We start from the raw sequence: 16,948 nt of genomic DNA, 5'->3' as shown, positions 1-16,948 counted from the left end.
TATTTGGGATGTTTCTTACACGAATTTCTGAATAACATTTTTTTCCATGCCAAATACTATATTTTAATACAGTGGATCAGGCCATGTGACTCGTCAAAGTTACTTTGTAACACCAGCAGAGCAGGAAGTGGAACTTACAGCAGTATATTTTAAGATGGAACTTGATTTCGTTGTTCCCGAAAATATATTCGAATATCTAGATCAAGATCATCAAAAGAAATATATATATTTTTTTCTGTTGATGATCTCACAGTAGATTTTTCATTTGTTGTTTCATATGACATGCTTGGATACTCTTCGATATTACTTAAATTTCGTCATATTTTTGACTCTCAAACTAAAAATATTATGAGGACACACAGTTAAATTCTCAATTTTCAAAACTAAATATAATTTCCTATTCTTTATATGATTTTCTAAGATAAGTATTTGTTTACAGAATTCAGATGAAACATTTGAAGGAAGAACCGGATGAATTAACCGCTCCCAGTTATACAAAAGCATTTCATCTTCTAACCAGTCTCTCCACTCTCAATATTCGACAATATTTATAGTGTTCCCACGAACCTTAGAATACAAGTGTTATCTGACTCTAGGCAATATGAAGAAGTAGAATTAGAATTCTCTCTCTTCATATACTGCATCACATTTTACATTACATTACCGTATACAGTGCAGCATTTCAACATGATTTTCATGTATTTTAACTCGAGGTTTACTTTTAACAGCATAGTCAGGATCAGACAGACGTAGATGGATAAAAGAAAAAATAATTTTTTTCTCCTATAGTAATACCTATTCTGGCACTCTTCCTTAGAAGGTTAAGGAGTGTTTCCTTAACGAACCGAAGTGTTTATGTCATGTATATTGTGGGAGCATGTACAGTAAAACCTGTTTATGGCGACCACCCACGGTTCCTTCAAAAAGTGGTCTTTTAGACAGGTGGTCGTCCAATACAGGTAGTGCTTTAATACCGTATTTCCGTACGTATTTTGCGCACTTTTTAGCCATTTCTACTAAGCAAAACTCGAGCGAGCAAAAATAAGCGAATTTTTTCAACGATAGGGCTATATTGGTATTGTATTTTATTCTTATCGGATAACCCGATTTATAGGAGTCGTCATGATATTATAAGACAGATTTAACACCAATACTTTAGAGATTAATACAATAGTCGCATTTTCTCGATTATAATGCACACTTTCTTTTTTCCGACTTAATTAATTCGATTCGGTTCTTTTCGTTCGCTCCTCAGTTACGTGTATTACGTCATCAATATACAAGCGCGTCCTATCTCTCCATCACTTTGCTTTTGGTTTTCGTTAGTTTAATCTTATTTTAACTTTAAAAATACTGTATTTTTTAATATTTAATATTTTCTTAATTAATTAAGTACAATAAGAAAAATTATTAATTAATAATAAAACGATTTTATTATTTTTTCTCATTATACGATTTCATTACAATCGCGGAATCGAAAAAGGAAGTAAAACTGATTTTTGCATTAATGCGTTTATTGTTTTTTGAATATTTTGCCTGCGAAAATTACTTGGATATTATTTTTCTAAAAATATCGTGGAAATAAGGTAGGTTGATACAGAAACTATTTATCGCACGTGTACTGTATATGAGCTTCAAAATAAATAAATAAAAATAGATTTTATCAAACGATGAGATCAGCCGATTAATTGTATCGTGTACAATATTTTACACCCCCAAGGAAAATACTGTAGGTCTAGGGTAAAATAAATTTTGTTTTCCCGCATTTAAACTTCGCCGCTAATTGCTGTTGTGATAACTTTAATACGATCTTCTAACGACAGCACTTTGCATTTCGGACGTTTTCCAACAAACTGAAATTAATTTCCTTTGTTGCTAGACTAATTTATTAACACCTGCATCTAATTTCAAGGGTGGGAGAAGTGCCCGGGATGGGTTCGAACAAGAGTTTAGACTAACTTATTATATTAGGAGGAGAAAACGTTGTTAAGATGGGTTCTTCAATAGTTTAGACTAATTCATTATATTAGGAGGTGGAAACGTTGTTGAGATGGATTCTTCAATAGTTTAGACCAGATACATTCGCGAAAGTTGTCACTTATTACAGGTGGTCGTTTAATACAGGTAACTTATACGAAGACTCTATGGATAAACAATTCCGTGCCAGAAATTTTTGCCCGTTTTGACAGGTGCCCGTCGAATGCAGGTGGTCGTCTAAGCAGTTTTCACTGTATTTTTGAAACTGTGCTAACTCATTATTATCTTTTGAAGGGTGAGGATCAACCGATATCAAGCTTGTGACGTCCCCCCTCCCCCGACCATTAATCACATTCTAATAGAAGGCTGTGAGTTCAATAGTATTTGGATGAAGCATTATGGTAAGATTTGAATTTACATAGGATGTGGGCCATGGATCAAACTTGGATGTAATCCTTAACTTTTTTAAATTCACTGCTTAAAGCAATTTATATGGCGTTAAACCCATATAGGGGAAAGTGGGACAAGATGAGGACGTTAAGGTTTGAAAAGTCATAAGAACTAGAAAAGTAAAAACTATACTAAGTAAAGAACATATAGCCATAAGAATCTAGTAACAATTATACGATATAATAATTCACAATAGGTCATTAATCATACGAACCCTACAGATGTGATTAATTTTCTCAACAGAAAATGCGACTTTTAGTAAACAGATGGATGATTGTAACTGTTGTAACTGTAAAACTTCATTTCCTATAAAAATAAAACTATTTGGATAATAAAATATTTCATACTGATTTTACTTGTAAAGGGAAAAGAGTATGGAATGCAGTTACAATAGAATTTACTTTAGATACCTTTTTACATCTATAACATAATTTCTATGGGCTAATCAAAAATTAACGTGTGATTTTCATCACTTATATGAAAAATTTAAATCGTTAAGAAAGAAAATACAATTGAGAAAACAAACTTCAAAGTAGTAAGAAGAGGAAGAAAAGATATATCAGGAGATAATAAATCGATATTTAGAGATTAAGGAAAGATAGAGAGGAAATAAGCGCCGTTATTTTAATTTGGATCTGAGTATATTAAATCAAAATTTATTTGTATAATTACAGTATTTATCTGCTAAACTGTCTATGTTAAATTTAGGTTTATAATGAATTAATTATTTTATAATTTAAGTACAGTAAAGTACCGGTTAACATTTAAATTTGTTAGCGATTTCAATTGGAATAAATGGAATTCTTTTGTAATTTACTTGCTTTGTTTTAAAAACAAATCTGTTAATTTTTCATGTTCCTGTTTTAAAACAGCAAAAAAAAAAAGCCGAAAATTAATAACATAACTGTAAATTTATAATTAATAAAAAATAAATAAAAGCTCTATCTTAATCGTTCTTTCAAATTATTTACACAAAATTGAATAATATGAATGTTCGACATAAACGGATTCCTTTTTTTTTTTTAATATTTATTTATAAATGAATGATTATTCGAATGATGGCTTCGATTATTGAAATCAAAGTACGGTATATCGATCATATTTAACTTTATTTGAAATATATAGTGAGCGATTCGGGGGAAGATACTGTAATATCCGTCAAAGTTAACAATTCTTCTCATACATCATTTTCCTAAACTAATGTGATCTTATGTTTCTTGCTAGAATAAATTAAATGATACTACGGAAAGTGTCAGAGATAACATTTATTGATAGAGACAGGAGAATAGACATTCGAATCTTATGAATTTTTTGGGGGGGGGTTCTTTCCTTTCTGCGGGTAGTAAGAGAACCTTTTAATTACCCATCGTGGGTTCGGCCAGCCAAAAATGAGGGTGGACCTCCTAAAAGTTTCTAGATTCGATCTCTAGTTTGCCAAAGGGATAGGCTTGACGCCTCCTCGACCGTACAGCCGGATCACTATAAATTTTTACGAAATTTATTCTAATAAAAGGTTGAACATTTAAGTGAAAATAGTTTTATATCGTAGCTACTTATACTTATTATATTAATGATTTTGAAATGCTTAATATATTAGTGTATTATATAATTTTTTGTAATTCGTTCTTCCGTATTCTACTACGAATTTTTGTTTTTATAATGCATAATTCAGTGTTATTGAATTACTCTTATCAAAAGTAATGTATTAATAAAATATGCTGGAATAGAAAGTAATATTTAGTTCATCTCGATCGTGCTTTTTCTCCTTTATTAAAATATTTATAGTACAACATATTTATTACTCCACACAAAGAAAACCACAAAGAAAAAGGAAGTTATTTTATAACGAAATACATTTAAAAACTTTATTTTAAAATTCTTAAAAACATCAGTCACTAGAAGATCAGTCACCCAAAAAGTCACTAGAACCAGTACTTTAAATAGAAGACAATTAAGATAAATCCATTGATAGGCGTAGATCATCATTTCTTAATTTTCAAACTTGTCTTGATCGTCATTACTTTTAATTTTTATCTATCGCTTCGAACGTTTAAAAGAACCATTTAGTGAACCTTCCATTTCTGTTAATTCTATGGACTCTCGTCGACTCGAACTATTTCTGTCTCCACGGAAAAGTTCGACACTATTTCTTCCTTCATCTGCAAGCGAAGAATATTTCGACATTCCTCTCGTGATAAATTAATAAAAATTTATTAATATATACTAACCAATATTAGAAATACGGAATATACTGTAAGATTCCCTGAATGATAACGTTCTACGAGGTAAACGATAGAAAGGAAAGAGAAGAATAAGCGAATTAAACAATAAATGATGATAAGGTAAATTATCGTCAAGTTTGTACGTTTCCACCGAGAATTATTTTCTGCCATGACGTTTCACTGAAAGTTAAAAAAGAAAAACCGTTAATAAATATATAAATTTTAAATTTTTAAAATAATTTTACCTGTTTTCTCGCTTTCTTTATGTATAATTGTTCGCCCAAACATTCTTATAGAGGAAAATAATTTGCATGTCATGTTAAAAATTATTAAAGTTTAATTTGAATTAAACTCTTGCTTTTTATTTTGTATTTAAATAAATCAAAATTAGTATGCGATATAAGTCAATTAAGACACACACTAAATATATCTACACTTTTTATGATTTTTTTTTTTCAGTCGTAAATTTATTTAAATATTATTTTCTCTAAAATTTTTAATTAATATTTTAAGAGCTTAACCATCTAATAACCATTAAATATGAAAAAAAAGACAGTAGACCTAACTGTTTAATGAATTAATATGCAATCAATTTCACCGTTCTCTAAACACTGGGAATTCCTTTATGAGGTTCGAGCTGGCCACGTGGAGTTTTCCGGGTTTTCTTCCCGTGAATAGGGGCCAGTTACCCTTAAAAAGACCTCCCGAAAGGCATTTCCCATAGGCAGATCATCCAAGTGTTGCGTTGACATAACTAAACAGATTCTGTTTGAGAATTTTCTGAGGAGGCACATGTCAGTAAATATATTATTTTCTTATTATTACTTTTTTAAATATAAGAAATATAAAGTTGTATCTGCAAGAATTTGGTATAGAAGATACCACGTGTAAATAAAATGAAAATCAGAGTTTTATCTATTGATATATATGTAATGAGGATGTTTGTTTGTTCGTTACACGCGACTAGGCCGTTGGATTAATTGCTACGAAACTCGCAAGTTACGTTTATACACGTCTAAATTAGATAATGCCGTACATCTAACACCTAAATATTGTTGTATTTCTATGTATAGATTAATTTCTAGCATTATATATTGGCAAAGAATCTAACAAAATAATAAACTAAGTACAATTCTTACATAAAACGATATAATTTTAAAACATACATATATTTATATATTATATTTACTTAATGGATATAAAAATATCCTCGTAATTCATAATTAAAGAAGGCAGGATAATAAGAGTACGAAACGTTATAAATCGATACTGGAGTAGAATTATTTAACTTATTCAGATATTAATTCTTATAGATGGATTACAAATGCATCAGTATTTAGTTTGTGATGAATTTAAATAGGGTAATACAGATATATATGTTAAGAATGTACAGTACTTAAGTCTTATTATTACCATGATAATTTAATTCTTGAAGTGTCATAATGATTTATCGTTAGTTCTGAGAAAAAAATTCAGATAAAATAATTAATTATGTCATAAGGAAAATTGTTTTTATAATATAAGAATTCCGAACAATGCTTAATTCTTTTTACAAAACACGAAAATTCGTGTAAAAATATCGGGTTTTAGTTCAAATAATTTAATTGATTGGAAGAAACGTATTGATTTCAACACTGAAATGATTAGATTAAAGGCATAAGGTAATGCAATACTTCAAAAATTCCTTAATATGATTAAAATGCTTCATACTTTATCTTATTTTTATATACCTTATTATTGACGTTGTTTAGTTTTTGTACAGTTTATTTACTCAATATTTATTTATTTATTTATTATTTGTCAATAATGTTTGGCATTGCACAGCATAGCCTGTAGTCTTCTGCTGCATCAAAACATACCAATTAACCAACTAATCACACGTGTAATGTTAAAATACCAAGTTTGACACTTAATATCTCCACAACCAATGAATAGATTTTGATGAAATTTAAAATATTTAGTGTCTACGATGAGTACTGTGAATGCCTTAAATTTAAATAAATAACAAAAGAAAGTATCGGAATCGTGTCAAATTTGACCCTTCGCGTTTTGACCTTTTTGTCTACCACTGAATATAAATAATAGAAAGTTTTTGTTCTTAGCTTTTTGCTTGATTTGCATCATATTTATCATACTGGCACACTGATTGAAATATAAACTTAGACATAAAATTGTAGACCTATAAATTCACATCCGTCCGTCTGTCTTTCCTTAATCTGAGAACGGAGTTAGCTATATGAAATCCGAGAATATATATAGAAACAGTAGGTGTAGGAGGCCCCGATTAACTCTATACGAACGTTTTATACAAACCGAAAGTCACCATTCAAATATTTTCCCCTGAAAGCAGTTAATGAATGACCGGCATGACTTTATTGTTAAAGGAAAAGTATGACGTACAGGGGCAAGACACTACTAATAATTTGAGGTAGAGAGGATAAATTTTAAATAAAATAAATTAAAAATATGATTAAAAATTGCTGGTTGAAATATATATCTTTATGTCTCCCGACCATGTCTGTCTTTATGTATTCTATAATCTACTAGTGAGAAAAAAACCCCCCAAAAGTTAATAAATTATTGAAGTAATTATTTGTTTCCAAGCTCCTAGAAAATTTCCTGCGAATGCCCATAGTCTCAACGCTCGGTTTAGAACTGTTCATAGAGTGGACGTATGTGGAACTCACGAATAAACAGTTTTCTTAATTCGACTCGTTGAGTATATTTAAATTATTGAATCAAATTAAATATCAGAAAACAGAAAAAAAAAAATCGTTTTATTTATAGAAATTTTGTAAATTTGCATTCGGAATGTCTCAAATATGGATGCTTCTTATGGGATCTTTCGTGAAATTCTAGACCTACGTTGCAATCTCATTAAATGAGCTTTGGCCAATAAGCGGTTAATGCATATGTATTCGCAATTTGTATTATCTTCTTTGTCCGATTTAAAAGTTCTGATCTTGTTTTCGCTTGCTGCAGAATAATCCCCATTATGTCCATTATCATATTTTTCTGAAATGATTTTCTTCTCCTTTGAGGAGGATGTCGATTCGTCGGCAGAATGGCGCGTTTTGACTAATTTCTTTTCTTCAATTGTCACTTCTTCAAGTGTGCACATAATGTAGCAATTTCATCTCTTTTTCTTTCTTGGTCTTCTTCATTTCTTTTTGTCTTTACTCTTTTTTTATTTACGGTATGCTCCGATTCTATCTTTCTTTTGATATTTCTTAGTCTTTTCATTTTTTGTAGACTCGACTTTATTAAAGACGATTGTTAATAAAACTTGAATTGTTGACTTTATAAATAATGACAAAAGAAATTGTTGAATAAGAATTGAAATTCTTTCTTNTATCAAAAAACAAAAAAAAAAATCGTTTTATTTATAGAAATTTTGTAAATTTGCATTCGGAATGTCTCAAATATGGATGCTTCTTATGGGATCTTTCGTGAAATTCTAGACCTACGTTGCAATCTCATTAAATGAGCTTTGGCCAATAAGCGGTTAAAGTCGTTGCACATAAAGTACATTAATTTGGCTGAACGTTAGAGCATCTTTAAGCAGTATCATTGAAGAAACTTTAAGGTGCTATAAACTAATAAATTAATTATTTCAATACACATCATATTAAACATGCTACAATGCAATTATAAAATACTTAATTGCTTAAATTGAATTTTATATATGTATTTATTAGAATTGTCTGTTCATTTTTACATTTAAGTATTAACCTATAGAGTCTATACGTTAATAGTTTTTTTTTTTTTCTAATGAACTTTGCAGAACACTTTAAAATATTGAATACGATATTAAACATTTGGTAGAAGAGTATAAAACATGTTTATAAAATGAGGGATAACAATTGATGGATACATAGATTTGAAGAAAGTATGTCTTGTAAGTTACTAATAAGAATTCGGTTTATTATCCACTAATTTATGATGAATTTCTTTAGATCTATTCCTCCGTGCGGGCATTAAGAAGGCTTTTTCGTCACCATCGTGGGTTTGGTTGGACCTGTAATGGGAGTTGGAGAGTGATGAGGGACCGCGCTCGATGTTCTCATGCGAAACATCCCTACTCGTGATAGAAACTGTTCCTCAGAGAGGCAGCCCACCGTCCATTTAGGATGTCTTACAAACACCTTTCTCGACATTAAAACCGTGCTACTCGTTATATTTAGACTTCTGAAAATCGACTGTTTAACAGATCATTATCTATTATAAAAATCACTCGCCAGACTTCACATTTTGACATAATTTCTATCGTAAATCGCGTTTTAAAATCATAAATTTTTACTGTAAACTCTTGCTTTTTTTTTGAAAGATTTAACCTTTTTTTAATGCAAAAATAAACGAAATAATATAAGAAATACTTTAAAAGTATTCGGTTTTTTTTAATCAATAATTACGCTTTGAANAGCTTGTCGTGTTGCCAGTTATCACGTAGTCGAAACCAGTCACGTGATCTGACTATTCTAACCGCGTGGATCGGAGTTGGCAATGATTGATCATAAATCGGTAAATGTGGACAAAACTGTCGTAAACAGATCGAATTCAAAACTTTAAAAATTTTATTCTTCTTACCGCAGTTTAAGTTTGTAGACGGTTGTATAAAGTATTGACGTTTTAACGGTCTCAAATTCGGGAAAACTATATTTAATAGCTCCCGATAATGGAGTAGATGCATTAAAATGGCTGGGGAAAAAAGTATCGGAAGTTTTCCATTTTGTGGAGCGATGTATAAGCATCTTCTTTGCTTTCTAAATGCTTATATATATATATATATATAGCTAGCTTATATATAAGAAAATAAAATAAAAACCGGATCTTTGGTATCCGAAAATAGACTTTTAAGTGACTTCTTCTAGCAAAGTCAATTGGCTGAATAGTTGATTTAAAGTTGGAAATGTTATCCTTGAGATAAAAACTTAAAATAAACAGTTGACCATATTTAATTCTCTCTACTGACTACCCCGGGTAGTTAACCCTATTTGTATAGGGGGAATTTTAGGGGTTTTTCGACTCTTAACTTCTCCATTACTTTTAAATTAGAACGAGGAAAAAATGTTAATATCGTATTTAACACTTAAAAATTTTCGTTAAGAAAGACTATATATATATATATATACTCTCACTTAATAAACAGTTTGCTAATTCTAAAACTTAATTAAATATAAGTTTTTAAATTATTGTAGAAATAGAATACGAACAATAAAAGTAAGAAACATTAATCTTCATAAACGTCAAATTTTAAATTCTAATTTTCTTGTACGCGTTTAAAAAAAAGAGAGAGAGAGAGAAATTTTCTTTATAATAAAATTAATTAATAAACAATGAGGAGAACAATCTGATTACAAAATGTGTAAACAAAACTATTTGCCGTCGGATCGCTGCCTCGATTATTACAATAATCCCAGCTAAAACTGCGGTCACGCTCGTAGTTAGGATAACGTCAATCAGCCGTGATTAGTAAATTTCGTTGGCCATACGCTAATTTGTTGAGCTAACCGAGTAATTTCTCCTCCATTCTATAATAAGCACAACAAAAATGAGGTAAAGTTTGTAATTTTATACGAGAAAATCGACGTTTAAATTGAGATATTGTACGCCATTTCTTCGGCAATGTTTGAGAAAAGTCAAATTTTCTTTTTTCTTATCGTCATTACTTTTATAGGAGTAGATCGCACGTAAACATTGGCAATATTGCGTAGAAAAAATATATATATTTTTTCTTCCCCCCCCCTTCTTAAAATGTCACCGAGACGTATTACGTAGAATATTTGTTGAGATATGAACGGGAGAAATGGGCGAGTTTGAGCGTAGCGATATCTCTAGTTTAATTAGAAAATTAAGATAAATTCATGATGAATTGCACTATTTTACACATCATCACTAATTACCGATTTGTAATTATGTTAGCATATGAGTTAATAAATTTCGCCAATGACGTTAAGAATTCCACTTTATATACTTATAATGGAGGATTGGTATTTAGTGTAGTAGTAATTTATTAATTAATTCGCGTGAATTTTTTTTTTTATTTCTTTTTTTTAAATTCACAAAAGATATTTTTTTTATATTATCCGCATGAGTTTTTTTAAAAAAAATTTTTCCAGCGATAAAATCATTAGTAAATTTAAGAATGACGTCAAGAAAATCACGCTTCTGAGGTCAGTTACATAAACAAAGATTTGTTGTATACTTTAATTAATTAGACTATTAATCTAGAGTAAAGAAAGTGAGCCAAATCTCTTGTCACTACTTCCCTATGTGATATTCTCCGCTAGAATAAAGCTTAAAAATCGCTCAATAATTCTATTAACTCAACTATTCTCATAAAATTCCCCTTAAGTTATAAAGTTTTCGAATTTTTACTAGATTTTGAAGGGGGGAAAATTATATTACGATTTATTTTATCGCGTTTAATTCGATTTTCGGTCACCAGATGACGCCACAGATTACAATAGTTCCCCTTTTTTTTATTTAAATTATGCTTCTTAAAATATTAATTCTTATAATTTTATAAACTTTCGTATTAAATTATCATCAAATTAATATATATTATAATATAAAAATATATAAAAATCTATAACTTTTTAATTGATGACGAGGGTAGATATGTAAATGTAAATATATCATAAACAATATGGCCATATTTACTGTAATCTGAATTGTTTTGTTACTTTAATAAGCTTAAATTTAATGTAATGAGACATAACTATGCATGCCATAAGACTCCTCCCAGTAACACGATTAAACTCTTTTGTGGCAATTTTTTTTTTCCTACCTCTAATCTATTATCAGCTTGGTTTTTTTTATGGTACAGATTAATTATAAAAGCAAATTAAGGCTTTTTAAAGATTAAAAAAGCTGATAATATAACAGTGGGCGGTAGTGTTGTGGTAGTAGTGGCAACTTCCTACACAATACATTATTAAGTAGAAGGAATTGACAGCTTGTCGTGTTGCCAGTTATCACGTAGTCGAAACCAGTCACGTGATCTGACTATTCTAACCGCGTGGATCGGAGTTGGCAATGATTGATCATAAATCGGTAAATGTGGACAAAACTGTCGTAAACAGATCGAATTCAAAACTTTAAAAATTTTATTCTTCTTACCGCAGTTTAAGTTTGTAGACGGTTGTATAAAGTATTGACGTTTTAACGGTCTCAAATTCGGGAAAACTATATTTAATAGCTCCCGATAATGGAGTAGATGCATTAAAATGGCTGGGGAAAAAAGTATCGGAAGTTTTCCATTTTGTGGAGCGATGTATAAGCATCTTCTTTGCTTTCTAAATGCTTATATATATATATATATATAGCTAGCTTATATATAAGAAAATAAAATAAAAACCGGATCTTTGGTATCCGAAAATAGACTTTTAAGTGACTTCTTCTAGCAAAGTCAATTGGCTGAATAGTTGATTTAAAGTTGGAAATGTTATCCTTGAGATAAAAACTTAAAATAAACAGTTGACCATATTTAATTCTCTCTACTGACTACCCCGGGTAGTTAACCCTATTTGTATAGGGGGAATTTTAGGGGTTTTTCGACTCTTAACTTCTCCATTACTTTTAAATTAGAACGAGGAAAAAATGTTAATATCGTATTTAACACTTAAAAATTTTCGTTAAGAAAGACTATATATATATATATATACTCTCACTTAATAAACAGTTTGCTAATTCTAAAACTTAATTAAATATAAGTTTTTAAATTATTGTAGAAATAGAATACGAACAATAAAAGTAAGAAACATTAATCTTCATAAACGTCAAATTTTAAATTCTAATTTTCTTGTACGCGTTTAAAAAAAAGAGAGAGAGAGAGAAATTTTCTTTATAATAAAATTAATTAATAAACAATGAGGAGAACAATCTGATTACAAAATGTGTAAACAAAACTATTTGCCGTCGGATCGCTGCCTCGATTATTACAATAATCCCAGCTAAAACTGCGGTCACGCTCGTAGTTAGGATAACGTCAATCAGCCGTGATTAGTAAATTTCGTTGGCCATACGCTAATTTGTTGAGCTAACCGAGTAATTTCTCCTCCATTCTATAATAAGCACAACAAAAATGAGGTAAAGTTTGTAATTTTATACGAGAAAATCGACGTTTAAATTGAGATATTGTACGCCATTTCTTCGGCAATGTTTGAGAAAAGTCAAATTTTCTTTTTTCTTATCGTCATTACTTTTATAGGAGTAGATCGCACGTAAACATTGGCAATATTGCGTAGAAAAAATATATATATTTTTTCTTCCCCCCCCCTTCTTAAAATGTCACCGAGACGTATTACGTAGAATATTTGTTGAGATATGAACGGGAGAAATGGGCGAGTTTGAGCGTAGCGATATCTCTAGTTTAATTAGAAAATTAAGATAAATTCATGATGAATTGCACTATTTTACACATCATCACTAATTACCGATTTGTAATTATGTTAGCATATGAGTTAATAAATTTCGCCAATGACGTTAAGAATTCCACTTTATATACTTATAATGGAGGATTGGTATTTAGTGTAGTAGTAATTTATTAATTAATTCGCGTGAATTTTTTTTTATTTCTTTTTTTTAAATTCACAAAAGATATTTTTTTTTATATTATCCGCATGAGTTTTTTTTAAAAAAATTTTTCCAGCGATAAAATCATTAGTAAATTTAAGAATGACGTCAAGAAAATCACGCTTCTGAGGTCAGTTACATATTACCACACGTTCATTAATTCTTTTTCTCGTTTTTTTTTTACAATAGTTAAATTGGTTAGCGCACGTTATTAAGCGCTACATCGCTTCCTTTATAGATTAAAATAGAGGGAAAAAAACGTAATAATATATTTTTTTTTATATTAATTATAAAAGTAATAGAAAATTTTTAGACTTAATTGACGTCAGAAGCGCTTCTCTCCAGCTTTTTATAACTTTTATTTTTACCTTTTTTTTTTCTTTTGTTAGTTGATGCGACGTCAATTAACGCGCGATCAACAGTATAAATATAAAAACCGAATACGTAGACTCTTTGCTAATTGCCTGGACAATTTTTTTGTTTTTAATTGTTTGATTGAAGAGATGTAAAATCATTAAACTAAACAGAAGTATTAGTGAAATAAATCTAACTAGTTACAAGCGGATACAATGTTTTCTCACATAGTCACAAGAGGCGGTGATTAATCTATTATCGTATCAAATATTCAACGTGTATATGTCCACATGCTACTAGTTACAATTACTGTAATGAGGAACACCTCCCATTATCTCTGTCTCATTTAATGGATAATTCTCCCTTTGCTCATCTCTCCGACAACTAATTTTGTTCCACGAATAGTTAGATGATTCGGCGGCAGATGGCGCGGATTTTAAAATCCTATTTAAAAATAAATAAATAAATAAATATCTTTTAAAAACATCTTTAAACTGGAAATAAATACTTTTTATGGAGTAAGCTTGTATTTTTTATTCAAAACGACACGAAAAGAGTCCGTTTTCTGTCAAAATCGAATCGTTTGTGTTGTGTTCCCTTCTGGGAGTATTGACTTACTTAAATCCCGTCCGTCAGTTGCGTAGCACTTATAAAGAAACACTCGGAAGCGTTGATAAGATTTGTAAGACTTACACGAGAAATAAAATCAAAGAATCAATAAAAAATAGAATAAAAAAGAAAAATATATATATATTTTTTTTATTATTAATTTCAAAAACTCATACACTTTTTTTTCTTAACGCTAGGGGCGCCTTTCGAATTATAAATTACTGACGTCATCTTAATTGAACACAATTAAAGCATAATCAAGTTTTAACGTCGTTAAATTGTCTCATCATCATTTTTCTAACCGAAACGATTTTCTTGACAATAAATCCAGATAATTATCTTAAACGGGACTACTTTAAACGCTTAAATAATGGTTTGGCTGATTTTTGAAACATTTGAAACGCCATTAATCTAAATTACAGGCAAAAATTATAATAATTTTATATTTTAAAAAAAAATAACTAATAATGTATGAAGTGCGACGGATTGTACACCTGTTTCGGTAACAAAACTCTCTTCGGGCTATGGAAATACAGAAAAGAAATCGGGATTTAGATTGAATGAAGTATTCTGTTGAATGATCTTAACACGAGTAAAGGTTTACTGACAGAGATAAAGCTGCGGATCCACGGACAATGGTTTGTGGAGTGAGAGTATTAATGAACCCTCTTGTTCTCCTATCCTCCTAGTATCATTAATCATTAACTTTGTATAGTTAGCTTACGCATTTGATAACCACATCACGTTTAAATCACAGATTTTTGAGACACTTTTTTTTTTTCTTCCTCTTCTCGGCCCCTTTAAAGATGAGTCACTTACCGATAAGACTTAATAATTAATTACTAAGTTTATAACATTAAATGATTAGTTATGTCGCCATTTTTTTTTAAATTTTCTTTCGTTATTTCGTATTGGCTGCTGGTTATTCGGTTTAATTTATACGTCAAGTTTACTAGAGATGTCCTCTTTGTTGGCTCAAGTCATTAAAACCGTGAGTCATGAATGTTGACGTTAGATGTATGCTTTCGAGTTTTATCTCGGTATAGTTTTCTAGTGATAAGAATCCCAAATATAGTTTAAAGTTTGAAAAATCGCATTTTTCTCAACGTGTTCTAGCGCGATTAATCTATTTCGGGGAGTTAATCATACATTTTTAACATTGTTTAAGGGAATTTTTGATGATTTTAAATACATTTCAATCTATTTTTTCCAGGTTATGACTCGGCTTTCAAAGTCAAATTTCGGTTTAATTAATATCAAAGAAATATCCAGACTGAAGGGTTCTGTTTTATCGCAACAGAAAGTGTAATAAGATTATTACGGACTGTTTACAGTTAGAACCGTTAGAAGGACAAGTTGTAATCAAATCTTAGAGAAAACGGTTCGGAAGGAAATCTGATTACAGACTTTCACACTCTTCCGATTAGATCGATGAAGACAGATCTTTACACGTTTCAATAACTGCCGGATCCCTTTTGATACCCCCTGTAAACATTGTTACCATAGCAGCATCACCTTAACAATAGAAACGAACGGAAATTAAGTATGTAAATAGTTTACACAATCAGAAAATTTTAGTTGGAAAATCTCTTCCATTATTGCATGAAAGTCGGGATAAATATATGCAATTTAATCAACAACTGCTCTTCAAATTTCTGTGTGATTTCGAAATTTTCTATTTTAAAATTCTGAATTTTGTATATTTATATATATATATATATAGGCGTATGTATAAATAAATTCTATTGTAAATAGATAGAAAATAAAAAGAAAAAGGAAGAAGATTCTCGTGACCAAATGTCAACTAGATTTAGCGTGATGTGTGACATCACACCTACCTACTGTACTTCTTCAACGGAAGAAGAATTTCATTGAATTATTCATCGTCGAAGGACGACTGGGAAAACATAAAATTAATCTTAGCCTTTTGGGAATGGTCCAACCGACCGAGTTGTATGGCAAAAACAACATTGGTTCATCTTTGCTTCGGGGCACCGGCTTGTTGATCTATTTTAAGTGTTAGGGGATAGGAAATTTCGGGGAGCTTTGATGAAAATCCCTTCCATTTCTAACTAACCATGATACCATCCCCTCAATATAATTATCATATCTCTAACCGAGCTTCAAACAAAAACGCATAAAATTAACCGCGACACGTTCTTTCAATTATACTAGCATTTCGATTAATTGTTTCGATCGCGGTTAATTCCCCACACGTTTTAAATCGCTAGAAAATCACGGTTTTCTCCATTTTCCGATAGAATGAAAGATAAAATAAATATTTACTCAATTGGAAAAGCTAAAATTACAGTTTACATATCGGAGTTATAATCATAAAACTTGCAACACAAACTATAATATGGGATGGACGGTAGTGACAAAGCTAACTATAAACGTCATATTGGCATGTTATACGACTGAAATGGTTACAAGTTATCGTTAATTTTAACGACGTTTGCCAGCGTATACAATTCCCAGAGGTCATGCATTATCGTCTAGAACTTCTAGTTTAAATTCTCCACTCGATTTTCTTTACGTTAATCGTAATGCCTTAAACAACCCATAATTAGGTCTATATTAATAATATCGTGGCATATCCCCTTCTTATTATTTCCAAGCTCGAGCTAGGTAACAAATTTGTTACTATAGTAACGATACACAACATTACAAAAACTTCTAAGGATGATGAATCTGAAAATCCCCACCGCAGCAAACAATGAATTTCACATGGTACTTTTTCTATGTTTATGAGGTAGTTA

At 30.2% G+C, this 16,948-nt stretch overlaps 1 long non-coding RNA gene across 1 annotated transcript; it reads right to left on the bottom strand.

The window, feature by feature from the left end:
* Positions 1 to 4,076: 4,076 nt before the first annotated feature.
* On the bottom strand, positions 4,077 to 4,929 carry LOC111620078. Its single transcript, XR_002755855.1, has 3 exons — positions 4,895 to 4,929; positions 4,656 to 4,829; positions 4,077 to 4,586 (listed from the first exon to the last, which is right to left on the bottom strand). It is a non-coding gene; the product is annotated as an uncharacterized LOC111620078 (long non-coding RNA).
* Positions 4,930 to 16,948: the final 12,019 nt, after the last annotated feature.

The sequence above is a fragment of the Centruroides sculpturatus genome, unplaced genomic scaffold, assembly GCF_000671375.1.
Source record: "Centruroides sculpturatus isolate CEXI.00-Female unplaced genomic scaffold, Cexi_2.0 scaffold131, whole genome shotgun sequence".
In the NCBI taxonomy this organism is placed as follows: domain Eukaryota; kingdom Metazoa; phylum Arthropoda; class Arachnida; order Scorpiones; family Buthidae; genus Centruroides; species Centruroides sculpturatus.
Note: the sequence above shows the minus strand (reverse complement) of the source record. Positions and strands in the feature narration are given on the sequence as shown.